Source organism: Peromyscus maniculatus, chromosome 2, assembly GCF_049852395.1.
Source record: "Peromyscus maniculatus bairdii isolate BWxNUB_F1_BW_parent chromosome 2, HU_Pman_BW_mat_3.1, whole genome shotgun sequence".
NCBI lineage: Eukaryota > Metazoa > Chordata > Mammalia > Rodentia > Cricetidae > Peromyscus > Peromyscus maniculatus.
Genome location: NC_134853.1, coordinates 14,281,754 through 14,307,658, shown reverse-complemented (window position 1 = coordinate 14,307,658; position 25,905 = coordinate 14,281,754). Strand labels below are relative to the sequence as shown.

Genomic DNA, 25,905 nt, shown 5'->3' with positions numbered 1-25,905 from the left:
AGTTGTTTCAAAACATGGACTTAAAAGAAAGAACACACTTGCTATTATTTATCATCTGGCAAAATAAAATAAAAAGAGGTAAAAAAAATCAATAGCTCATTTTTAAGTGTTTTTTTCAAGATAGGGTTTCTCTGTGTAGCTTTGCGCCTTTCCTGGAGCTCACTTGGTAGCCCAGGCTGGCCTCGAACTCACCACGATCTGCCTGCCTCTGCCTCCCAAGTACTGGGATTAAAGATGTGTGCTACCACCGCCTGGCAGCATTTTTAAGTGTTTTAAGTGACCCTGAAATCATATACAGGACCATGGCTTAAAAGCCAGGCCTTATTTTATTAAAGCAGTCCTTGGCTTTCCCCCTTAACTTGTTTTCTCTGCATAATGACGTATGTGGGGTTTGTCTAACTCGCTCTACTGCTGCTGATTTTACGGAGATTTGAAGTATCAAAAATGAAGCAGAGTGGTTACGTTTCCCATGAGAAGGTACCCATGTGAGCAGAACTAACAACTTTGAACTTTCATTTAGTGCCCTCTTAGCTAATGGGCATATGCTGGGACAAACAGGGGTATGGAAGTTATAAAGGCATATTGCAATTATCTTCAAATGGCCACATGCAGCTTACATTTGAGTGAGTCAGTGACAATGAGAACAGTTGAATAAAAGCCCACCTCTTAAATGTTCTTGGTATATATTTATATGTACACACTCTACACATCTAAAGTAAATTGTAAACTAAATATTAGGGATTTAGTTACTATTGCCTTAATTATTGTACTAGCTATTAGTAGGAAATCATGATTTTATAATTTTTTTTGATGAACAATAGATTTATTTTATGATAAAAAACAGTAACTAAAAAGTAGCACATCTAAACATGCAAGGCAGAAGGAATGGGATAGCATTTTTGAACAAAATACATCATTGCTTTGAGCTCTATGTATGTCTTTCCAGGATAATAATTTTTATTATTAATCTTAGGTTCTCAAAAGTGCTTGCTTTCATATATGCAATGTCTTTTCCTCTGAAGCAACTATTCAGTCACAGGTCTATTAATTCAGCAACCAAAAATTCAGAGATATAACAAACATATGACCTCATGGAAAATGAACTTTGACTATGAAATTCTGGAGAATTATCTCCAAAAAGTTATAACAGATACAAAGAAACAGGAAGGAAGGAAGGAAGGAAGGAAGGAAGGAAGGAAGGAAGGAAGGAAGGAAGGAAGGAAGGAAGGAAGAAAGAAAGAAAAACAACATCATCAACATCATCAAAAAAATGCCAGAACCTGACAGCGGTATAACAGAGGAGCAATTTGCATATATTCTGACTTTATAAAATAAAGAGAAAACCCTTGAAAAATATAGTAATAATGAACTTTAGTTCCTGTGTGTGCTGCTCTGTTTAGAATTTTCTAAACATTAACTAATGATAATTTATTAGATATATACAAGGAATATGGTGGGTTTCTGTACCCAGTTATACAAACATAAAATTATATTAAGTATGTAGTTGGGGGAAGATATTTTATTCTTTAAATATTGAGCTATCCAATGTTAAATTGAATTTGAAAATTTAAATTAAAAATGACATTTAATGCAATTCAATCAAAATTTACAAATAAAAAATAAGCATGCTCCCCACACCTCGAGCCAGCCCCATTCTCTCTAGGATACGCCCTTTAATTATTCCAATATCATAATGCAATTACTCATGGACATAAGCCTGGCTTTACTCCAGCGGAACCTACAGACGTAGGTCAAGCTTGAGAGCCTCACAGCGGCAGGTACTTACGCCTCCTATCTGAAGGAGAAGAAGCGGAGCCTATGAAGCTGCGAAGATGGTTTTTATAGTGACATTGAGTCATGAGCCAAACGGTGACTGGAGAACATGCTAATTTTACTTCTGTAAATGGGACACATGAAATGAGACTCACAGACTTGGAAGAAAGAGTGGAGGGACTGCCTCCACAAATACTGAAGACGTCTCTCTAATGTGAACAATATGATCTTCTCTTTTAAAAAGACGTTTAAATGTAAAAAGCAGAAAAAAAACTCTTCTTGCTCCACTCTTTAAATGCATTGACAAAATGCTTGTGTTAAAAATAATGAAATCCTGTGCTCTTGTAAAAGCCCCTGAGCAGTTAGCAGTGTGTTCAGGGCTTGATAGACATCGGCATTTGTTGTCTAAGATTTCCAAGCATTCTGAAAGGTGATCAAGAACTCCAATGAGCTTTCATTTACGTGGAACAAAGCTACCAACATTTACCGTGTACTAAATGAACAAGTGGTCAAATTTAAGTATTTATTAATTCACTGAACGATACCAATAACCCTATCATCTATTTACATAGACATTTGTATTGGAAAGGAAATAATGTTTTTGAAAGCAAAAGAAACCGATGGCAGGAACTCTGTCCCGTTTTCCATTTGTAACTCTGGCTTTTCTAAAGGTCTGGCTAACCAGGGACAGCTGGTTTCTCCAGTGCGCTTCTGCACTAGATTTGCTGCAATATGCTGCTCCCATTGAATTATGGGAAGAAAATCTGGCCCTCACAGATTTCTCTTAGGTTGGAAAGTGAAGAGACATTGAATATTCTTTTCAGATAACTGTAGAATTTTTTTATACTGTGGACTATAAAACCATAACAAAAGGCTTTCCACCCTGTCTGACTAATGTGTCTAACATCTGCCTTGCATTGTGAATGGCTCTTTTGTCCTTGCAAGCACATGTGTGCATGAACACACACAATGCACACACACACACAATGCATACATACAGTGCACACACACAAACAAGAATCACTCCTTTGGCATGTATTGGTTCACTGGTCATTGAGTCGGGCAAATTTTCCAAATGACAATGTTTTTAATTATATAATATAAAATGGTTATTAATGCCACCTGCATCATCATAAAGTCTTTAAGAATTAAAACTTAGAGCTTTATGGGACCAGAGACTACATTTTCCAAAAATTATCATTTTCATGTGAAAGCTTAAATATTACTTTCACAAAGTCTCATTTATTCATTTTCAAGAAAACCTTTGCAAAACACCCAAGCTCAAATAACCAGAGTTTGCTTCATATAGATGCTAACAGGAATGGTATTCAGTTAGAAAATGGGCCAGTTTAGATTCTTCCTGAGCAGTCACAAATTTACTAGAGACAGCCGAGTCTTCTGATACAGGACAATGGGGCCTTATGGGGCTCCTCATTTTAGGACATGAAATACTGAAAAGAAGTGCACTCTAAGACTGAGACTCAATAAAACTGATACTTCGTTATTGATTTGTCAAGAACATTTTAAGTAAGTCTATCATTTAGAAAATACTAACTGAATGTATGTTGTGGTGAAACACATAGGTTCTTCGGCAAGTTCATGTCCTTAGTTTGATTAGTTCAAAGCCGTTGGTAGTTTTCCCATTTTACCTTGTCAATACTAGTATAGACGTTAGCCTAGTATTTGCTTTAGTGAATGTATTTTATAGTGTTTTTATAAATTCTTAAGTTGGTTGATTTTATCTCTATTTAATCACTTCTTCACAATTTTTTTAATCAAAACATAAATTCTTTACTAAAATACAAAACTTAAATTTCATTACCCTCATAATGTTTTGCCAGTCAAAACTTGAAAACAAAAGAGTGTCACTTACAACTGTTAATAAAACCGGGGCCCTATCTATTTTGGGAACTACTTTCACTCTATTTAGGGCTCCAGTGACTTCAAGGGTACTCGTAAATACTTTTGCTCAGTTAATACTTCCCTTTAGCCAACATTACTAGTGACAATTTCTGTGTTTTTAATGTTTCTTTAGCCAGATAGCTTTAAGGGGGAAGATCAGGTCCTCTTACATTAATTTCTTCAATTCCCTTTTCTCTAGCAACACATGAGCAGCTATCCAGCTGCCTTTGTATGCTCTCATTTATAACAGAGGATTTAAGCAATAACCTCAGCAGCAGAAGGCACTGGCCAATCCCTAGCACACTGAACTTAGTTCATTTTTATTAATAGTTATGTTTTAAAGATTTTTTTATCAAATAATTTTTTAACTAATGTTGCAAATGAATATGCATGGTTTACAGGTTCAGCACATCTGAAGCTACCTCAGTTAGGTAAAGGGGGAGTTCAAAGAGCAAGAACATATTATAAATAAGAATCCTTCAGCAAGACTGACAGCTATGGTCTCAGTTGCACCCATGGGAAGAAGTCATCTTGCCAACGGCTAGTTTACAATGTCTTTTGTAAAATAGAGTTGACGACTTCCTATGATTTATTTTGCCCTTATTTGGAGGATTTCTACATCATTTATTGAATATTCTGAAGACTGTCATATAATCCCTGTGATATCACTGCTGAGACAGTTAATTAGTGGCAGAAATAGTGCTAATTTATCTATGAGTAATATTCACTGTACATTACTAATGAAGAAACTAAATCAGACAGCTTAACTGATTTCTCTAATATCTTACATAATAAGTGGAAATACCGACATAAAAATGAAAACCAGGATTTACCAATTTCAAAATCCTAACGGCTTTCAGAGCCTGAGGCTAGTAATGGTCCGCCTTAAGTAAATCTCTCCAAATGCCTTGTCTTATTTCCTTCACGGGCTCTATATTAGTTTTAGGAGTAAAAATACTTTTTAACATAGATATTGTCTCATTAAAGTAAGGTACTTCCCCCTGTGTAGTTCAGATAAATATTTAGCTTTTGAAAAACAAGGGCTAGCAAGTTGGTTCACGGCGTCAAGGCACTTGCCCCCAAGCCTAAGTGCTAGCTGAGCTCCACTCCTGGGACCCTTGCGGGGTGGGAGAGAAACTATTCCACAAGCTGTCCTCTGACATCCACATGTATACACACACATATAATAAATAAGTGATAGATACAATGTGGTTTTAAAAAATCGAAAAATAGGTTATGACACTGACACATTTTTAAATTATTAATTACTTTTCCATTTTTAAGCTCACAAGAGGAGTCAAATGAAGGTCAAGTTTATTGGTTTGGTCTAATGTATAATAATAAGCTTAAAAATAACAAAATAACTGCGAAATCTATGAACATGAGTACTTCAGGAATATTGAAAACTTCAAAAAGAATGCCAGGTACACTGGAAAGTGTACAATGAAAATTTAAATGTCTTAATAATGTTATCAATATGGCTCTCTTATGCTGAAATAACAGATTAGAATTTTTAAGTCACACAATCAGTATTAATCATTCTCCAATAATGCTTTTGGGACATGAGAAGCTAAGCTTATTTAATTTTCTATTTAGAGTTTACCTTAATATTTCTTTATAAATATGTAGCCATTTCCACACTATACTGAAACAGACATTACTTTACAAACTGGTTGTCTATTTAAATTGCTATAGAACATGATTTTTCAATCATCATTTGATCATACATGTTAATTAGAGCCAGTAAGTCCTCCTTGATTTCTATGTTTGGTCTATAAAACCCTCTTACTCCAAACCCCACATATCTGGTCTAATCCTTTGAAGATGCTCTTTACATTCAAGATTCCTCACTGTGAAGGTGGGTTAGCTTTAAGAGAATAAAAACACAATTAACAGTGACTAGGATTTTGATAAGGATCTACAAAAAATGTAAGTAACTTCTGGGAAAATGATTCCAAAATACAAACAAAACCTGCAAAAGGGAGAAAATGTTTAATAACTTCAAAACTGGTATTAATGCAGTTCATCAAATTGGATGCCAGTTTGTCTTTACGTAGAATTGGTTACTCTCTTATATTACTATTGCTGTGATGAAACACCATGATTGAAAATCAAGTCAGAGAGGAAAGGATTTATTTGGCTTATACTTCCACAGGGTAGTCCATCTTTGAAGAAATCCAGAAGGAACTCAAACTGGGCAGGAACCTGGAAGCAGGAGCTGATGCAGAAGCCATGGAGGGGTGCTACTTACTGGCTTGCCTGCCCCACATGACTTGTTCATCCTGTTTTCTTATAGAACTAGGGACCTCCAGCCCAGGACTGGTCTCACCCACAATGGGCTGGGCCCTCTTCCATCAGTCACAAATTGAGAAAATGCCCTACAGGCTTGCCTACAGCTCAATCTTGTGGAGGCATTTGCTCAGTTAAGGCTTCCCCCTCTCCAGTGATTCTAGTTTGTATCAAGTTGACATAAAACCAGCGTGCACAAAAACCAGGGCGCACGGTTACTTCTAAATGACGTTGACTTTTAATTTGGTAAATGTTAATAACATAAATTGTCTGTGACTAAGAAAGGCTTAAAAAAGAAAAAGAGAAAATTAAGGATAATTAGAGTCAGGCAATAAAGATTAGTTTGTAGGTAATATAACTGAAAGAGAACTAAAGGCAGAAGGGACCTGGTTATGCCAGTCAATTTATGCAAATATGATGCTGGTGACATTTACCTGTCTTGAATGATCATAACAACTAAATATGTACTGTTTGTGTTTAAAATAAGGATGATGATGATAATGAATTTTAGTCCATTCTTGGGGAAAATGGTATCAGATCCCTGCTCCACACTGAGGCAGAGCTGCTAGGCACTGAGGATGAAGGAGCTGGGGCACAAGGAAGAGGCTTCTATCTCCACAGAAGGGATGAATGGTGTCTACGAGAGTAGGATGGTTGAAATCCGAGGGATCTGGGATGAGAACCCTGGAATGTGTCTAGAGTTTTAACTGGGATAAATAAGCAGATGGCGTTATTTGGTAAATGGAAAAGGAACAGCCGTTTGAAAAGTCTAAGAATGGCACTTCATGATATCACAATGCTTCATCTTTTCTTTGCTGAATGAGTGGAAATGCATTAACTAAAAACCACACACATTTCACACACACACACACCAATATGAGTTCTTCTTCGGCAAGCACAAGTTCTGTTTGTGTGATATCTGGAAATTCCAATTGAAATTGTGCTTATACATCCCAATATGCCTCTTTCCAGCCAAAAATAACACATGCTATGACTGCACTTAGCATATTTTAAATATGTGTATAATTCCTGCCAATTATCTGCTTCGCAGATGTTACTTTCCATATAGTGTTATGAACTCCATTCATTACTCAAGAGTATGGTGAAACCATTCAATTCATGATATATTTGAATATTACTATGTTTGTAAAATCCTTTTATTAATGACTTACTTACACAATGTTGATACTTCTTACCATTGCTATAAGTTATTTCAAGGCTTTTTCTATACATTAGACTTTCTGAATGCTAATACACTAAGTTAGTGTGAAAGAAACAGAGAGAAGAGGGTTTGCTGAAGAACAGCAGAATTAAGTAAATTACTTTAAAATTAAGAAAATATTAAAATAAATAAACATTCTAAAAAGTATTAACATGGACATTGAGAAATGTGTCCATTAGAAGAGGTACTGATACGTAAATCGACAGATGCTCTGTCACTCTGTCTTCCTCCTTCCCTTCCTTCTACTTCCAGGACCCCCTGTAGTTCAGCTCAGCTGTTCTGTGACTCACAACATGGCAGAAGGTGACATTGAACTAGTGTTTCTACCTCAACCTTCCAAGTACTGGGATTACAGATGTGTGTCCAATTCAATGGACACTTTCAAATGAGATATTTCACTAAACAAACTACTTAAAATGTAAGAATGAAGTCATTGTATTAGTAACATAAAAAGATTTATATTGAGAAGACAAATAATAATATTTATTTTGTTAAACTGACTTGCCTAGACAATGATGTGTCATAGATGATCACAAACACTTGACTCTGTATCTACATATTTTTCTTTCAATACCAGTGATTGAACATATGGCTTTGGGCAAGAACTCTGTTACTGAGCTATATCCGCAGGATTTCTTTTTAATGTTTATTTTGAGTCGGCAACTCAATGAATTGTCAAGGCTTGACTTAACATTTTTAAAGCCTGCAGCCCTTGAATTTGCAGTTTTCCTCCTCAGTTTCTTTTATTTATATATTTGTTTGCTTGTTTACTCTTACTGATTTATTTGAGAGGTGTGGAAAGAACACATCTACACCGCCATGCTCATGAGGAGTCAGATGACAGCTTGCAGGAATTTTGGGTTCTGGGGATTGAACTCATCTTGTGAGGTTTGGAAACAAGCCTCTAACCCACTGGGCTATCTGGGAAAGCCTCAGCCTCTCCAATAGTTGCTATTACAGGCCAGCAAAACAAGTGTGGCTTGATTGTGCATATTGAGCATCTTATTGATTCTGAGTACTGGAACTTGGCCTTGTGACTCCCTTTCATTATCATGAAAATTTAAATGCTAAAGCCTGTCTTTATCAATTAAAATGTAACTCATCTGATAGAGTTACATTGAATTTTCAAGTTAAAAAAGACTCGAAACAGAGATACAAGGCTAGATACAAAATAATACTAACAGCTAACAATTCTCAAATCCGTTACTTGTAGTATAGTACAAACTTCTTTGACACATAGTCTAAGTGAAGATTTTTACTTCAGTATCTTAACTTGGGAATGCCTTATCTGATTTCCATAATGTTTTGTCAAAATGCTTTTAAATGATCACCAGAAGGCCTGGCGCTTGTCATCCCTTCTACACTTACACTGCTGCGTAGGGAATCTCACAGCTTTCTCAATTCACATCAACTTTAATATTTTTCACCACACAGACTCCATGAGCACATAGAGTAAACACCTACAGCATGCTTTGTTATGTTTCCATCTAAGTGTGCAAAGGAAAGTGTTCATATGGATGACACCTAGAAACCACCCAGAATGCTTACCAATTTACCAATGGCTGACCTCACCAGCAAATCTGGCCTTGCTTGCAGAATTAGGATAATTTTAAAATGAGAGCTATATTTCACTGACTGCAAAGGCAGCATACTAGTCCTCAAAATTTTATGACACATCAGATACACAAAACACATACACACAAACACACACACATGCACACATGTGTGCACTAGCTCACACACATACATGCACATACACAGTCTTCTGTGCTTTCAAATGCTGTGGCGGGTTTAACCATGACTTTTAGTTTATCTTCTTATTTATCCATTTATTAATGTACAGACAAATGAGAACAGTTAAAAAAGAGCCTTTTTGTTTATTTATGAAAAGTGGCCCTGTAGAAACTTTTAGAACAGTCACATGAAATTGGAACACACACAAATCTTGGTATTTTGTTTCCTCTCTAGTCTGTGTCAATACCAACAACAGGAATTCCTTTGCAATTAGCTTAAGATGTGTTGTATTGTACTGATAAACATCAACTGGATATTTACTTTTTTAAACACATTTTCTGTTTTCTCCCCTCTCTCTGCTCTCCTAAGGCAGGGTATCTCTGCTGCCCGGCTTACTGCCCTACACTCTTGGCTCCTTTGCTATAATGTGTTTCTGTACTTGGCGTTGCCTGGCCATTCAACAGTCAAATACCAGACAGAACTGTTTACAGAAAGGAAAAGGCCTCGTATATTTTAAAGATGGAAACAGAACTTGAGAAATGAATTGTACAAGAAAGAACAACTAGAAAACTGGTCACAGCTAAGGTTGTCAAAGTCAATCCTTCCTCTAAAAGGGGCAAGAAGAAGGCCCAGAGGGTGGGCCTGCCTTGCTGCTGAACACACTGGAAATGAGTAGTTCTTCCTATCTGTTTTATGCCATGGGCCATGGATTACAAGACATGGGCTGAAGTGTCATTACTGCTTATGTATCATTTGATACTGAGTAACAAAATTAATTTAATATGGCTTTAGTGCTTATGCTTCCAAAAATGGGTTCCCAGACTAAATAAATATTTCAAATATTTTCTAGGTCTCACAGTCTCTGACCTTAGCCTCCATGTGCCCTTTGTAAAGGCCATGTTTTCACAAAAGATAGCATTCTTTTCAAAGCTGTGGAGGAAGGGTAAGTTATATTTAGAAGGCCCATTTGGCATGCTGGGTGTTCTCATGTCTTACTGCTATTTATAACCAGGTGTAGGCCAGTAGGACAGCAGATTTGTTTTAACTAATAACTGTCCAGGCTTCAGAGAATGGAAAAATTGTTTGGCACCTAATTTAAGTCTTGATTTTAGAATGAATTGAAAGCTAGATGTATATATGTGTGTGTATATATCTGTATATATATGCATGCATGCACACATGCATTAAATACTTGCTGATTTCTTAATATTATACATATATATGCATGTATGTGTGTATATAATACATATATATGTGTATATACATGCATGTATGAATACACACATTAAATACTCTCTTGTTTCTCCATATTGTACATATATATGCAAGTATGTAGTATATGTATATATGTGTGTATGTATACATGCATGTGCACACACACATAAAATGCTTGCTAATTTCTCAATAGTTTCATGGTCTGATGCCAAACATAATTCCAAAACTCATACTTCTGTTGGGACATATGAGTCTGTCACTTGACAGACATGTTCGACCATTCTGAGTTTCTGAGTGGATTCCTTATGATTGTTTTCTTTCTCAGTTTTATTGCAACTAACTCTAATTTGAATGTCAATAAATATTTACAAATTCTACAAGTATTCACTTTCATTCTTATGAATTTTGTTGGTTTTATTGTAGTAGAGATAACCACATCATTTCATAGATAATTGACAAAACAAAAACAAAACAAAATAAAAATACTATTAGGAAAAAAAAACATATAAAGGCCTAAATGAAATAATGCCAGGATTATAAAGTGTTACAAGACATGAGCAGGCCGACACTAGAACCTGAAGCCACTGTCAATAGTTTTTAACATTCCTAGAGTCCAGAGGAGGTTTAGCTGAAATTGGGGATTTATTGTTGCTGACAATTTTTAAAAAAACATTAAATGAATAAAAAAAATGAATTGAAAGTAAAAAGTAATTTGTTTCCCAAACAGTAAGCATAAATTACCAACAAGAGGTCCTGTCTATTCTAAATACTTCAGTATTTCCTATGACTATACAAGAAAACAAAATCATGGAATTCAGAATGCTCACAGGCCTGAATATAGTGCCATGATATGACCCTCACACCCTTGTAAGGGTTGTCACTTAATCCAGTAACACCATTCACATCACAAGGATCTCCTCAGGATGTAGATGCAGCATTTAATACAGCTTTCTGCCAACTCTCTTTAATATGGAAACCTTTTTGGGCTTCTTTTTGGGTAGTCTGATCTTGACACCTTTCAAGATCACAGGTCAGTTATGTTTGTAGAAAGCAGTTTGAATTTACCAATGAGTGGATTCAGAAAATGTCATACTGTGAATCTGCATTTATACCATGACATCTTAGCACACGATACTGACAAACCTTTGAGTTTTACCTTATTTGCATATTAATATTAATTAAATTCACTAATAATCCCACTTGCCTTTTTCACTATAAAGTTGTTTCATTATCATTAATAATTTTTGTTTTATATAAGTATCAAAGTTATACCTAATGCCACTACTTATTTCAGTGTAGACTTATACTTTCTGTGGAAGGTGATTAAAATTTGCCATTACTTATTTTGAGGACTGTATTGTTTGTAACATCCTGTGGAAATGCTTCAGTGTGGCCAGTATGCTTTGATATTCCCCAGTCACTCTAATATTTTCTATATTTATTGGAACAGCAGAATAGTCTAGGACTATTTTATATTTTCCCTTATCTACCTCTGAATCAGCCATTTCCTTAAAGATCCCTGGTTCTTCTAAATGGAAAGCTCTATTTAGAAACGAAGACATTATGTGTGGACATTGCTGCAGGGAAGAAGCTGTAGGACTCCTCAAATGACAGGTCTTTGAGATTAGGGACATATATCTATGAAAACATATATGCTTATTCTTATATCCCTTATGTCTGTTTATTTCTTACCAGTTTACATTGAAAAATGCAATTCACTTCAATATGATTCATTTTCATTCAACACTATATGGTTCATTATAGGTTATTTTTTCTTTTCCTACTTTACCCCTCAGGCAGTGAGAAACACTGTCACCACAATCCCAGATATCCTTCCTTAATGAATCAATAAATATTTGATCAAATTCTTGCTGCTGTCGCCCTTCCTTCTATACAAACTTTTCCTCATGCAGCCAAAGGCTATGAGTAGCTATTAAGTGCTGCTCGCTGTGGTGCCTTCCCCATCTGATGCTTTTATCTTTCTAAAATGCCCTTACCATTTCCCTCAGATAATCACCTAAATATTTAATACCTAATAGGTTAAAAATAATAATGCCATTTGGCTGCTATCTACTCTATGAATTGATCTGCATAATTACTAGTCAAGGTGCTTGGGATAGTATCTGGACCCAGCTTCACCTTATCCTCTGCCCCTTGTTTGCCACATGGACTATAAACCATCTGCTGATCTTCAGTGCATCTCACAGGTCAACTGTACGAGCCATGTACACGGTACAGCTCCCGTGTCTATAAGCACACGAAGTTCATGATTTCAAACACGTGGATTTTACCATTTGTAACTCTTGTTTGAGATCTAAGTTTACATTTCTTATTTAACCAAGTGATGAATTGTTAAAAGTGCGAATAATGTACAAATATATCTTTAGTTTTCCAAAAACTCTTATCCCAAATGTCTCCACAAAATAAAATGGAAATGCTTTTTGAAATCTAGATCGTTGGAATCTTACAGATCTTTTAGGCTTCAACCAAAACAAGTGCAAATATCAGAATGTTGAAAAAAATTTCAGAGAAGAAAAATACTAGGTTTAAGGAAGCAGTGGCAAATGCATTTGGAGACTGAGGCTTGAAAAACATTGAATAAGGACATGTACATTATAAAAAGCTTTAAAACTTGTATTTTAACTTTAAAGAGAAGCAGAGGTTTGAACAATCATGTCACCCATTTCCATGTTTCTTTAGATTATTGTGGATCTTGCACTGGTTACAGAGTACAAGATAATAAACATGGGGGCAAGAGAGGAAGGTGGTAGATCATGGAAGATATTGTCTGTTGACCTGAGTGAACAATAATGGCTTGAGGTTCAGGGAAGCTAGTGAGAAAAGAGATGGGTTCATGCTAGATGTTGAATTTAGTCTTTACAAATTGTGGATGAACCAGACGTAGGAACTTGGAATAATGACCTGTTAAGGGTAAAGCCACAGTTTTTGATCTCAGCAAATGGTTAGTGGCAAAGATAGGAAAAACTAGAGTGGAAGTGATAGATAAATGTAAAATAGAAGGCATATGTGGTGGTATATGCTTTTATTCCCAGACATTCAGGATGCTGAGTGGGAGTGGGGGTGGAAACAGCTTAACCACACAGCTGCCATGACAGGCTTAGGGATCTAGACACAGCTTCTGTGACTGGCTTACTGGCAGGCAACACCCAGATCCAGGAAAAGCCATAAAGCTGACTCCAGCCAGGGCTAGTTCAGCATCTAAGGGGAAGTACCTGACATCCCAAACATCCCAACCGTTAAGATTAGATAAGATCGCCAGATGTCCCTGAACCTAGCACAGGTCTATTTCGCCCTTTTACCAAGATACCTCCTAGACAAAAGTCAGCCAATCAGGGTCCTGAACCCTGGAAGTCCCCTCACCCCAACCTCTGCTATGATAAAAACCCTATCTTGCCCGGGCTCAGGGCTTTCTGCTCTCATCGCTGCATCAGACAGAGAGACCAAGCTCTGAGCTTGAAATAAAAGCTCTTTGCTTTTACATGTGGGATTCAGTCTCCTTGGTGGTCTTCTGGGCATAACACTGAGGCAGGAAGTTAGAGAACAACTTAGACAACCAATGGGGGCCTATTTCAAAACACTAAATCACTGATTCTCAACTGTCCTAATGCGGCAACCCTATAATACAGTCATGTTGTGATGACCCTCAACCATAAAATTATTTGGGTTGTTACTTCATAACTGTAATTTTGCTACTGTTATGAGTCATAATGTAAATATCTGTGTTTTCCGATGGTCTGAGGTGACCTCTGTGAAGGGGTTGTGAGTGACAAGTTGGGAACTGTTGCACTAGAAGAAAAGAAAGAAAATGCAAAATGCATAATATATTTGTTAACGTCGGTATGAGATTCACAGAGCAGATACATAAAAAATTGTAGTTATGAAGATCTGAGATGTGGATGAGCAGTCAAATGTGGAAGGATGAATTCAAGATCCATAACCATCTTCATTTTAATGTAATGAGATCACAGTAAAAAACAAACAAACAAACAAAAAAACTCATGAACAGTGAGTGTAGATAGAAAACTGTGGTCCACAAATGGTCATTAGGGAAGTTTACCTCTAGACTGAGGGATAGTGTTCTTTACAGGGACAATCCCTGATGGGAGAAAAAGGTTTGAGATCTGGGGTCCTGTTCCAATGACCCCAATGGTGAAAGAGTGAGATACCACGGTGGGGGTACCTGAAATGACAAAAAAAAAAAAAAAAAAAAAAGGACTGAATGCTGCCTTGTCCCTCCATCTGAAGTATAAACTCCCCTACACGAGAAATGGTATGGCCAGCAACACTCAGAATTATCCCAACAGATGGCACAGCTGGTAAAATACATAAATAAGTAAAAGTTTAAAGGATCCAGAGACTCATTCCAAGCCCAACTGACCCTTGAGGACTAGACCTTTAACTAGCCCTTCCTAACAGTCAATAAAATACTGTGTTAATATTCTGGATAATTCTTTTTTTTTTTTTTTGATATACAAATTTTTCTTTATTATTTTTTTTTTAGTAAATTTATTTTACAACATCATTAACATCATTTAGTTCAACATAATAGCCACAGATTCCCCTGTTCTCCCACTCTCGCCCCCCTCCCCCTCCTCCCACCCCACCCCCCATTCCCACCTCCTCCAGATCAAGGTCTCCCCCGAGGACCGGGATCGACCTGGTAGACTCAGTCCAGCCAGGTCCAGTCCCCCTCTCCCAGACCAAGCCAAGCGTCCCTGCATAGGTCCCAGGATTCAAACAGCCACATGCAACGAGCCCAGGACCCGGCACCAACACACAGCTGCCTCCCAAACATATCAAGCCAAATGACTGTCTCACCCGTTCAGGGGGCCTGATCCAGTTGGGGGCCCCTCAGCCTTTGGCTCATAGATCCTGTGCTTCCATTCATTTGGTTATTTGTCCCTGTGCTTTATCCAACCTTGGCTTCAACAATTCTCGCTCATATAAACCCTCTTCTTTCTCACTAATTAGACTCCCAGTGCTCCACCAGGGGCCCAGCCGTGGATGTCTGCATCCAGATTCCTCAGAGCTTCCTTGGATGGGGTTTATGGCACAACTAACAGGGTGTCTGGCCATCCCATCACCAGAGTAGGTCAGTTCCTGCCGTCTCTCGACCATTGCCAGCAGTCTTTTGTGGGGGTATCTTTGTGGATCTCCGTGGGCCTCCCTAGCTCTCTGCTTCCTCCCCTTCTCATGTGGTCTTCATTTACCATGGTCTCCTATTCCTTGTTCTCCCTCTCTTTTCTTGATCCAGCTAGGATCTCCCACTCTCTTTCCCTCGACCGTCGCCCTTCATTGTTCTCACTCATGACCAGGCTGTTCATGTAGATCTCATCCATTTCTCCATGTCTTTTTTGGGGTCCCGTTTTCCAGGTAGCCTCACTGGTGATGTGAGTAGCAGTCCAGTCATCCTTGTTCCACATCTAGCATCTTCCTATGAGTGAGTACATACCATATTTGTCTTTCTGAGTCTGGGTCACCTCACTCAGGATATAAATAAACTCAAAGAAAAAAAACCACATGATCATCTCACTAGATGCAGAAAAGGCATTTGACAAAATCCAACACCCCTTCATGATAAAAGTCTTGGAGCGATCAGGAATACAGGGAACATACCTAAACATAATAAAGGCAATATATAGCAAACCAACAGCCAACATCAAATTAAATGGAGAGAAACTCAAAGCAATTCCACTAAAATCAGGAACGAGGCAAGGCTGTCCACTCTCCCCATACTTATTCAATATAGTACTTGAAGTTCTAGCCAGAGCAATAAGACAACATAAGGAGATTAAGGGGATACAAATTGGAAAGGAAGAAGTCAAGCTTTCCCTATTTGCAGATGACATGATAGTATACTTGAGTGACCCCAAAGATTCCACCCAGGAATTGATAAAGCTTATAAACACCTTCAGCAACATAGCAGGATACAAGATCAACTCAAAAAACTCAGTAGCCCTCCTATATACAATGGACAAAGAAGCTGAGAAGACAATTATAGATACATCACCCTTTACAATAGCCAAAAATGACATAAAATACCTTGGGGTAACACTAACCAAGCAAGTGAAGGACCTATATGACAAGAACTTTAAGTCCCTGAAAAAAGAAATTGAAGAAGATGTCAGAAAATGGAAAGATCTCCCATGCTCATGGATAGGCAGGGTTAACATCGTAAAAATGGCAATCTTACCAAAAGCAATCTACAGATTCAATGCAATCCCCATCAAAATACCAACACAATTCTTCACAGACCTGGAAAGAATAATACTCAACTTCATATGGAAAAACAAAAAACCCAGGATAGCTAAAAGAAACCTGTACAATAAAACAACTTCTGGAGGCATCACAATCCCTGACCTCAAGCTCTACTATAGAGCTACAGTAATAAAAACAGCTTGGTATTGGCATAAAAACCGACATGTGGACCAATGGAATCGAATTGAAGACCCTGACATTAACCCACACACCTATGGACATATAATTTTTGACAAAGAAGCCAAAAGTGTACAATGGAAAAAAGAAAGCATCTTCAACAAATGGTGCTGGCATAACTGGATATCAACGTGTAGAAGGCTGCAAATAGATCCATATCTGTCACCGTGCACAAAACTTAAGTCCAAGTGGATCAAAGATATTCTGGATAATTCTACTAATATCTCCTGTGATTGTATTTTCAGAATTAGACTGAGATCATGCCAAACACCATCATTCCATTGGTAATTATCTTTGGAATAGGGTCTTTGCATTTTATGGTGGAAATGGTTTATATCAATTATAACCCCTAGTTACAATCTATTAAGCATTGCACTTTATGTACTTACCTGCTGTTTTAATTTCCCATCTTTCTGTTTACAGTCAGTCTGTAGTCAGATAGTATTATGGTACTCTAATCCCATCTATATGGGTTCCCTTGATGGCTGCTTTCTTAGCTACACTTGTTTGTTATGTAAATGAAACCACATATCTATGCACTTTTAAAGTCTTTTAGATAAGCCTGCTAGAGAATTGTAGCAATGGCCACACCCTATGACCCAGATGAACAAGAAAAAGCCAGATCAGTCCTCATTCAAATTCCCTAACAGCAGTCAAGGTTACATCTTCAGAGGGATGACTGCTGATGACATTAGACAGAAAACCAGCAGGCAGTTTAGGGACCAGAGGTCTTGATCAGTGTCCTTGACTACAAACCAGAAATTTCCTTGGACTCATCCTAGCTAGATATCAGAAATACCATAAGTATTTGAGGGTTTGGTCCCTTATCTTTTTCCTCAATGAGTTTACGGTCTCAACTCTTAATGTTGTTGGTATTAGAAGCCTTCTAGACAATTGAGGATGGACCCTTACCTCCTGTTTCCCTGATAAGATGGAAAAAGAAGCCCCTCCTTCAGGTTTAAGTTTGTATATGAGAAGTTGGTGATATCTGGACTTTGTTGAGGTCCATTAGTCAAAGCTAATTGCTCCTGATCAAAAGAATAGGATGTAAGTTTTCTCTCTGGCCCTGGGTGAAGAGCTCACAATCTTCTAAACTTCTAAAAATAGTACTTATCATTATCTTTTCAAGAGTCAATTCTTCAGAGCCTGTTGATCAGTTAGTCAGGAGTTAACCCCCAAGAAATACCAACCACCAAACAAGCTAAGAACTAATTTGCTTCTTAATGAAATCTATACTCATCCTTTAAAAAGCCCCTCCCTCAGGGCGGAGGCTTTCAGAGCTTTTTCACAAAGCACTTTGGACCCTGTCCACTTTTTTTCTGTTATTCAGAAACGTGTGACCTCTCTCTCTCTCTCTCTCTCTCTCTCTCTCTCTCTCTCTCTCTCTCTCTCTCTCTCTCTCTCTCTTTCTTTCTTTCTTTCTTTCAGATACTGGTCAAAGCATAGGTATGCACTCTGGCCTTTCTCTGAAGGTCTTTTTACCTACAATGTGGCTGATTGTCCATAATATGGTTGCTGTCAAGTCACAACCAATGAGTTTACTCAGGATTGAACTTTAAATTTTGCTGAATTTGCATTTATATATATATATATATATATATATATATATATATATATATAAACTATATCTACACATTAAAAATGTAACCATATATACATATGCACACACACACACACACACACCCATAAGGGCTACATTGTTAGACGTCATGGAGAACATTTCCATTACAGAAGGTTCTGAGCAGAGCTCACCTTAACCTTTAAACAATATTTTCATATTTATTCCATTTTATGAGAAAGTCTACAGTTATTAGAGAAGTCAAATTGTTATTATAAAATGAGAATTGATATGATCAAAATGTCTGAAAATAAGATCAAGATATAAAATAAGGTGTTTCTACAAAGAAATTACAAGAAAAGACCCTGGAAATCATTTCCAATTGTTAGAAAACAAACTTGATTTGGAATAAGGTTACACAAAGATATGCAAGAGATTATGCAGAAAAAAACTTTATTAAAAATTGTGTGTAAAGATAGATCCAGTTTCTGATGGATATATTATCTGCAAGAGTGGAGGGTTTCTCAACTTTTTATCACATTTGGTACAATCTCAATACAAATACTTGACAGATCTTCTGTGGAGTTGCTAATTATGAGATTTACACGAGAGATCAAGTGGCCAAGAATAGCCTAGATCTTCCTAATGTGGGGGTATTTTAGCTCACTATATACACAAAGATAGAGCTATATTAAGCATTATGTGATGTGGCACTTGAGGGCAGTGAAACAGACAAATGGAACAGAGTAAAGAGTCCGGAAACTGACTATAACTTATATGGAAATCAGATTAGTCAGGGAATTCTTTACAATTACAAGGATGTAGAGCTCTGGAGCGATAAGTTATAAGAAGCACATGCTGTTCTTGCAGATGAACAGATTTGGAGTCCTAGCACCCATGTCAGGGAGCTCACCACTACCTAAAGTTTCAGTTTCAGGATACCCAACACTCTCTGCCGGCCTCACTGGGCACGTCACTCATATGTAAACCCACTTGCACACGCACAAACAATTAAAATAAACTCTACAAAATTACTAGAATGTGACTGGATTAGTCCTGAAAAGTTTGATGATTCATAAAAATGGATCAAACACGAATTATATTGCATAGATTACTGTCTTGGAAAGAAAAATACACTAGAACTTGAAGACTGCACCCCAAAACAGGTATCTATACAACATAATACAAGAAAAGAACATTTTAATATAAAAAGCTACTATCCTAAAAGATAAATTTGGTTTCATTAATGTTAAGAGTGGCTATTTATCTCCAGACACCCTTTTTTCCAGTAAAGACTATCCTGAGTTAAATTATTTGTATACTGGTTATTAATTTATTTATACTTGAAAACAGTAAGAAGTAAGTAAATAAAATAAAAATCTAAATATTAGTAGAAGATATTGCTGAATTTTCACATACTGGAAAACTTGCTGATAATTAAACCAATGAGGAATTTTTCTACTGATTGGAAGTAAAGTTACATTAGATTGATATAGACTGAATTATTTACTACAAATTCACACAGTGAAGCTGCTACTCTAATATGATAACATTTAGAGCTCTGTCTTTGCAGAGATACTTCAGGTTAAATGAGGTTGTAACGGTGAGGCACTAATCTACTCTAAGTGGCCACGGCAACAGCCAAACAAGAGGCACAGAAACAGCTCTCAGATTTTGTTTGTTTCTACAACTATGGAAAAAAACTTTGTTATTTAAGCTAAAAGGTTTTCAGATTTGTTGAAGCAATGCTAGCCAATTATTAAAATTGAAACTGTCCATCATCTAGTTTGGCAAAGCCTGAAGCTATAGAGAAGAAGGCTACACACACACACACACACACACACACACACACACACACACACCTCACATGTGTACAAGGGGATATTGAAATAAATAATCATTAAGTCTTATTAAAATAAGTCCAAGACAATGCCAACATCATCAACATGATCATAAACACGTGCTCATCTCTACACAAGAAAATACTATAATAATGGTGGGAAAACAGAAGTTCAAACAAATGTATGAACCTTAGAAATAGTATATTGACTTAAAAGTACTAATTATTTAAAATATAATGGTAATTGTACAAAATTAAAAAAGATTACCCAATACAATAAAAATAATTCTTGGAAGTTTATATGAAACCAAGAACAGTGTTATTTCTTTGATGGAAAAAGCTTAAAGCAATGTCGTACATGAGAGGAAAAGCTTGTGGTGTTCATCCTAGTTCTTAACTTTGGAGACATTTATTTTGTTCTTATATTTTAAAAATTATATACATTTCCAGAACTAAATATTATATAAGATTGTTTTTAAAAATCTTTAGATAGCAAGTGTTACCTTCAGGCCTTAATTCTGAAGATAACTATCTCTGCTTCTAAAGACCATCCACATCCACTTACAAACTTAAGTTTACAGGTTTATATGTAAATTTCTTTCTGCTATGAAATTCTTTCATAGAAGGATCTTAGTTTCATAATGAAGCATTCTACTTCTGAACATGCATTCTCCGTACTTAAAGTGGCACTATCCTTTTGGCTGTCCAGAAACTTTAAGATATCAGATAAGTGCAGCTTCTGTTACTAAGAGAATATAAGAAAGAAAAAAAAGTGTGGGAGACAGACTTGAGATTGTTGACAAATGCATACAGAGTTTGCAAAACTGCAAAGCAATTGATGCCTACCCTAGCAACTCAGACACACTATTAGTAGGTACATCTGAGTACCACCCAACAGTAAAGGAATAAAACTCCAGGGAGATATATTTCTACATATTTTGAAATGAGTTCCAGTATGCTATTTTAGACCATTTTTTGTTTTAGTTTTTTTGGTAACTGCAATCTATAAAATTTACATTTCTTTAATTAATTATAAAGCAGCTTTTTTTTCCTTTCGTGGGACCACAGACGATAACAACAGCCCCCAGAAATATCACTGCTTCGGCACTATAGCTATTCCACCCATCAAAAAGAATGCAAAGCAGAATTTAGTTGAGAGTTATTTTAAAATTATCTTTAAGAGTACCATTATAAAATTCTCTTAGAAACATGTTTCTTAAAATAGAAGATTATTGCAGGGACGTTCTACTCGCATTTCAACCATCTGGTAGTAAGCTTAATGCAGGTGCTACATGTCTACATGTAAAGAAAGGATGTTATGTGACCTTATTATAAAATTAATCTGAAACCAAGGTAAGCTGTCAGATCTGAGCTTTTATGTCAGGGCTAATTCTACAATAGCCCTTGGCAAACATGGTGTCTGGGCTTGTCCAGTTTGACTCAGAATCATGAGCATTAATCCATTCCTTCAATAGATTTTCACGGCTTATATCCCATGTTTCAGTTACAGTGATAGGTCCTAGGACTCCAGAAGTCAACACATCAGGCAACATCAGAGCAGACACATTTTTATTTTTTTAATTTTAATTTTTTTTTAAATTTTTTTGCCTTATTAACTTGTTTCATTCGCTCATTAAGCTATCTATCATTCATCATGCGTCTTTGTTTGGAATGCTGACTAGAGGTCATATATGAGGCTAAATGCTGAGCACTTAACTGCACATGAGAAAAATAGTCCTTGATTTTGATGTCACTGTTTCTTGTTTCATAAAATATAAAGGCTCTCTGCTGTAAATTTCCATCTCAAATTGTAAGTGAAAAAGAAGACTGTGAATGGAATTCTGATGTACATAACCACATGAAAACAGTTTCTCTTCGACGTGCAACCATTCTCCTCCCTTCCCATTCCACTGAGCATCAAAACTAAGTCTAGATGGGCCCCAGGAAGAACCAAGTCAATTTCTTTATACAGTCAGCTGGAAGTATTCCTCACTCTGTGTTATCAGGGCCCTTGATTTTTATAAACAACTAAAGGGCCATGGAGACAGCATATGAAAATGATTTGTGTTGGGAGACAAGATGGTATGGGTTCATCTTGTATTCTGCATGTACAGCCTCCTGAGATTAAAGCCATGAGTTTACTAAGTGCACATAGTAACCATGAGCTAAAAATGGAAAAAAAAATCATGCTGTTATTGTATTTGCTTCCCTCCAAGGAACTCTCTGGTAAACACTTCCACCTCCAAGGAATTAATTGAAAGCAAACTCCTCTCAGTTAGAGAGACTCATCTGTTTCAAACAGCTACTGAGAAACCTGTACATTTGACATGATTGAATCTGTGACTTTCTTTAGTGTTCCTACCTGATTGGAAACCTTCTTATCCTTAATTCATTGACTTTTTTCCCCGTAAAAAGAATCTTCAGATTTCTACCAGAAATTGCTTCTTGGGGTCATCAGGCCTTGATATTCCAGAAGCTGAAAATAAATGTTTAGTGAAATATTAATAATCTGTACCTATAGATTTCATTGTCTTACTCGTTTAAGTAAATGTCCTCCATATCTTCTAATTTATAAGAAAGGTTATAATTTGTAAGTTTGAAGTAAATACACTGTAATAAGACCACAGGTTACAGTTTGAGACTTCAAGCTAAGCAAAGTGTTCCCAGAAGGCTGGGCATCCTGTGTGAGTTAACAAACAAAATGAGGACAAAAGATTCAAGTTTTCTAATTATTTTTAAATTTTATTTTATTCACTTCCCTTCTCCACTGGATTTCCTCTCAGCAATCTTCATTTAGATTTTCAAAAATTAGTTTTATTAAATTTAATTATTCATAAAATAAACATAACTCATTTGAAGGGTATTTCACAGACACCTTTAATGATTTTTCAAGTTGTCACATACAAAAGTATGTGTGCACATGTGTGTGATTTTTGTAGCAGGATGGCAGAGACTGGATAAATCAACTATTAGTAATCAAAGCCAATGGATATTAGGGTAAGTGGAAACAAGTGGAGCGCTAATGTTTTGAGGTCAACATTGCAAAAATACTAACAGCAATTTTCTGATGACTAATGGAGCAGGCTTCTTAAATTGCAGCCACACCTGTTAGACACCATCTGCCCATAAATTTCAAACCTCCATGAGTAGAAAACAAGTGACATTATTTCCACCTTGTTCTACCCACATGCCATTCCCATAACAATTGTTTCTTAGTAAATTCATGTTGGTTTTGATTTGAAGTCAGTACGATTTACAAAGAATGACACATCTTATGCCATCCCTTTGCAACACTACCATTTATTAAGAGGTACTGGGCTTTTAGGTCAAAAAGAGTTTGGGATTTCTTAGTGTGAGTTCAACCAGCAGCTGAATCTGAGATGAGACGTTAAATGCAAACTGTCTATGGAGGAGGTCATCCAATTAATTTAAAGAGTAGAGTAGGAAATTGGAGATAGGGCCTGGAAGAAAGCAACTAGAGCCATGGTTCTGAATGAGTTACTCCTGTAGGAACCTGTTAGTTCTTCAGAGGAGTTCTGAGACTCTGAAGAATATGACTCATGGTTATCCCAATAAATGGGTGAGAAAGCTGATATGCATATATCCCAAGTAACCACTGTAATTGGTTTAAAATCACTTTAGGAAACGTTAATTGCCGAGCTTCCCAGACTTACCTCAAAAGGCAATTATGGGGAACAGTATGATGCAATGAGTATGTACTGAGAGGGCAAATGCTAGGAGATGTGGGGGCCATGTCAATAGCATCAAACTGCCTTGAGATTGGCTCTTAAGCCAAATGGATAACCTTACACCCCATGTAAAAGTTCTTCCTTTGAGGTATTCAGATATTGATATCAGTGAAAATTTCCTCCATTGAATCAAGTGTAGAATCCCAATTCCCTGATGTTTTGGAAAGTCATCAGTATCTTTGACGGAATCATTGTGAAGAAATTGAAACAAAATTTTAAGTTGACCACTCATATTCAATATGCATTGGATAACCATGCCCCCACTATGTGTGCCAGGTATTTAGCTACGTAGTGTTATTATAGTCAGTGTTTTAAATTCATCGACTGAAGACCCAATGTAAATCCATAATTACAACATCTTATTCTACAAGGCAGTCTTGGATAGTGTGTGAATTAGGAAGGAAGACTGAGTTTCTGAAAACAAAGGGAAGAGAAATATATGTTGGCAAGAGAAATAAAAATACTCTGTACAGGACAGAAAGGAATGTTGTACATAAGATGTATAACGAGTGTTCAGAAAGGAGTGAAAAGAGAGGATGATGCAAAGATAACACAGGATACTGAATGATTTATGCCTATGTGGCAATGATGTTGAGATTTAGCTCTCAAGATTATGGCCACCCATGGATTTTTAACTGAAATCATGAAGTTACACTAGATAAAAATGGGTTTGTGTTTTATGATAACTGTGCGCTAAAGAACTGTGTGCAATTTAGAAAAGTTACTGCTACTTTGAAAATTAATTTTGTAGTAGAATTGTTTTCAAATGTGATTGCAATCTTGTATATAAGAAAAATACACAATAGCTCATTTCTAAAAGTCAAACAAGGTCAAACTAGAAATAAAATTGTAATTGACAGTTCCCTTCATTCATTCCCTCTCCCTTCCCACTCCCCTTCCCCCACTACCTCTAAGCATCCCTTCCTTCCCTCTTTCCTTTCTTTCTCCGTTTGCTTTTTGGGCAGGACCTCATGTAGCCCAGGCTGGTTCAAACATTTTAGGTAGCCAGGGATGACTGTATGCATTCCTACCTCTCATGTGCTGGGATTACAGGCATGAGCTACCACATCTGGGTTTATGTGATTTATGCTAAGTGCTCTATCTAGTAAGCTGCCGCCATTATCTTCATTTCAACACTTCAAATCCATTATACAAACACTTCTGGCCTACAGAGTTTCAAATTTGAGATCTATTGTCATTTGAATCAATAAAATGTGAAATTTCTGTCCTCTTTCTAAATTTTTCCTTTATCTTTTCTACCTAGAATTTTAATAATTATATCTGCTTGAATAGCTATTACTGTACTTGGGCTACTTGGGTTCTTGAGTCTCTAGGTTTATTTTTTCTGGTAATTTGCACACTTTGTTCACTATTTCTTCAAGTTTTTTTTTATGTCTCCCTTGCTCCCTTTTCAATCTAAGAATCTCATGATACAAGTAATAGCACTTTTCATACTGTCCCAATTGTCTCTGAGATTATGAGACCCCTGGTCTATTTTTCTCTTTGGTTTTCAGTTGTGGTCAAATTTATTTTATTTTATTTTTCTCAAGTATGACTAAATGATAATGTGTAATTTATGTTTACCATTTTCACTGGACTTTATTCTTAATAGCTTCAATTTTTGTTTACATTTTCTTTTTTCATGTATTTTAAGAAATATATATTTCAAAGATTTATCAGTAATTTATGTAGCATACTGACTATAATTCCAACCCAAGTTTACTTGGCAATGATTACATTGTTTAGGTTTTCATGACTTTCTGGTTTGGGGTATGACAAATGATTTTCACTTGTATTTTGACAGCTAACTGGAAATGGCTAGAGTCTTTGCAAACTCCAAAGTCTGCCCAGTGATATACTTCCTCCAGCAAGGCCATGCTTTTTAATCCTATCCAAACAGATACCAAATAGGGACCAAGTATTCAATGCCCAAGACTTATGGAGGACATGTCAATCCTTCAAATAGAATCCTGTCTTATCATAAGGAAAGTATCAGACAAGTTCTGGGAGTAGGCTAGAATATAACTTCTGTCCTGAAATATCCAATCAGCATTCATTCTTTAAATAAGTAAAGTCTAAGAAAATGTGACAACTGATAGGAACCTAAAGAGTTGGGAGGATTAATGCTGTGTGGTGTCCAAATGGATTGATGGGAAACCTTAACTTG

General features: G+C 36.5%; 1 protein-coding gene and 1 long non-coding RNA gene across 8 annotated transcripts in view; one reads left to right on the top strand and one right to left on the bottom strand.

Moving 5' to 3' along the window:
• Pkia (cAMP-dependent protein kinase inhibitor alpha) overlaps positions 1 to 25,905 on the bottom strand; it is a 73,513-nt gene that overhangs the window by 11,935 nt on the left and 35,673 nt on the right. For 3 of the 7 annotated variants that reach the window (XR_013048945.1, XR_013048944.1, XM_076563786.1), the window contains 2 exons: positions 22,352 to 22,465; positions 14,214 to 14,336 (listed from right to left, as the gene is read on the bottom strand). The exons of 1 other annotated variant lie outside the window; for it this stretch is intronic. The gene's annotated coding sequence lies outside the window, so the exon portion shown is untranslated. Of the gene's footprint in view, positions 1 to 1,786; positions 1,838 to 14,213; positions 14,337 to 22,351; positions 22,466 to 25,905 lie in introns of those variants that run through there. 3 more of the 7 variants (XR_013048943.1, XM_076563785.1, XM_006977895.4) reach the window with 2 other exon arrangements.
• Positions 1 to 25,905, top strand: part of LOC121827139 (uncharacterized) — a 92,102-nt gene that overhangs the window by 59,157 nt on the left and 7,040 nt on the right. The window lies entirely within an intron of this gene.